The sequence below is a fragment of the Rutidosis leptorrhynchoides genome, chromosome 6 (genome assembly GCF_046630445.1).
Source record: "Rutidosis leptorrhynchoides isolate AG116_Rl617_1_P2 chromosome 6, CSIRO_AGI_Rlap_v1, whole genome shotgun sequence".
Lineage (NCBI taxonomy): Eukaryota > Viridiplantae > Streptophyta > Magnoliopsida > Asterales > Asteraceae > Rutidosis > Rutidosis leptorrhynchoides.
In genome coordinates this window covers 89,587,323-89,589,552 of record NC_092338.1, presented here as the reverse complement: position 1 = coordinate 89,589,552, position 2,230 = coordinate 89,587,323, and the positions used below count along the sequence as shown (strand labels likewise).

Here is a 2,230-nt window from a genome sequence, read left to right as displayed (position 1 = left end):
TTATGATACAGATTGAGCAAACTGCCATGAATAAGTACATTGTAGTCATGTTTCCATGACAATAAATTTATAGTACTAATAGTATAGTAACATTATTGCAGATATACAGAAAAGATTGATCCCGAGTTTGATCAATCATGTATGGTGATATAATTTTTTAAATCTGTATACAATGATTATGAGTTATGAATATAAATAATAAAGAAAACAAAAAACTGGTCAATGTATATATGAGATTGGAAATAATAAACCTGTGGTTTATCTTGACTGCAATAATTCTTTGTATACTGCATTCTTTGTAGTCCTAGAATTGTTACCGTTCTCATCTAATATGATCACTTTCAACCCTTTTTCGCTTGTAACATGAGAAACAGATACGTACAACCGTCCGTGAGATTGTACACGGACAATCTCACACTGACTCACATGTTCTTTTTAATAATTACCTAACATTCATGTGGGATCAATGTAACTTGGTCATTATGTTCCCCAAATACAAACCTTTGCAAATCCAGGAACCGTCCTTTAAATGTCGGTCCAAAATACTTGACCAATTCCTTACCTTCTATTGTACTGCATATCTTATACCCCTGCACACATGAAGATAGTTATATAACATATAACTTCTTAAAACTACACAAGGCACAATGAAGTTAAATAGAACAAACATAGCTATATAACTTGTCACTTGTTAAAACTATAGTTGGTGAATTATTGGAATCTGATTCAAACATAGCCTCGCAGACACGTTTATCAATCAAATCATCTTGTAAATTATTAAAGCAATCTTCGGCACCTGTAACGCCGCTTAGTTTGGATGTTAGATCTAATTGAATAGCAGCATCACTTGGGGACATTATAAATTTCTTTTATTCATCCAATCATAAACCTGCAGAAAAAGTCATAAACACCAAGGCAATGTACATGATATACTGCAAATAATCAACCAATATAAAAACTTAAATCATTTTATCTTATTTATGTTTAATAGTCGATCATATAACTTTTCAGCAACAAAGCTACTGACTTGCTTAGTTCATCGATAGCCCACACTTTTTCTTTGAACCTTGTTAAGGATCGAACTTAAATTAAAGAAATACGATATCAGATAGCTAAAACGAAAAATTGCAAGTCTTAATTTTCTACTTCTTGTTGAAACCTACAATAATGTACTTATTGTTTACAATAGTCACTATGGAATACTATAAGTCAACTTCTGTGTTTCCAAAGCTCATCAAGCACGCAAACTTTAGTAAACTGTAACACTAATGTGTCATTAACAAATTTTAAATCAGAATTGCAGGAAGATGTAAAAACAATTTATTTGACCTTCAAAAGTCACACATAGACAATGGTATCCACGACTCTTTCATTCTCCAATAATAATTGAAAACTCATCTCTGTAAAAGACACTCATTAGTAAATCCAAATTAAAGAGATAAAATAAATCTACTTTATTAAAATCAATTAAAAACAGTATAACAACTAATCCAATAAAATACATTCATTCATATGTTGGAATTAAACAGATAAACCTAAAACCTAAATCAAAATCAATTCAAAAAACAGCAAAAAAACTAACCTGACATGGATGTTTTATGTTAAAAAATGAAATTCATCAATCTTATTTGATACAAATCAGAAATAAGTAACGAAATATTTTGAAACTTATTTGTTACATACCATTGATGCCGCCGGAAGATTCAATCGATTATTCATGATTCCGAAATAGAGAAAAAAAACCCCAATATGATGTCGAAGATGGGTTCTTTACTTCAATAGATTATTCATCATTCCGCTACTAACGACGTTCGCTCAATCAGAATATATGAATCGTATTACTAACGATGTCTTCAACATGTTTAATTGCTCCAATTTTCAGGCAATCTATATCAGCAACGGCTAATCGACCAACGACGATGGCTAAGAATCTGTGAATGTATTTCGCGATTTGGGATGGAAATTTATTTAGGGTTTTTTGGCAGGTTAAAGAATTGTGCGTGTACTGAATAGAACCTCTAATTCACCTTTTCCTACCCGTGTGATTTTGTCTAAGGAGGGGTATTTAGGAGAATTTATCTCCTAATCTGATACTTATCACGTGATAAGGTTAGGGTTTTGAGATGGAGGGATAGGATTTGATCTTATTTTTTGATCGATGGTTAAGATTGAGTTGCTATTTGAGATATGATGCATTAAGCACTTTGTTATTAGTGTAAGAGAGAAGAGA

At 31.5% G+C, this 2,230-nt stretch overlaps 1 long non-coding RNA gene across 1 annotated transcript; it reads right to left on the bottom strand.

The window, feature by feature from the left end:
• Positions 1–389: 389 nt before the first annotated feature.
• Positions 390–2,027, bottom strand: LOC139853182 (uncharacterized). Its single transcript, XR_011761297.1, has 3 exons — positions 1,684–2,027; positions 797–889; positions 390–590 (listed from the first exon to the last, which is right to left on the bottom strand). It is a non-coding gene; the product is annotated as an uncharacterized lncRNA (long non-coding RNA).
• Between the last annotated feature and the right edge of the window lie 203 nt (positions 2,028–2,230).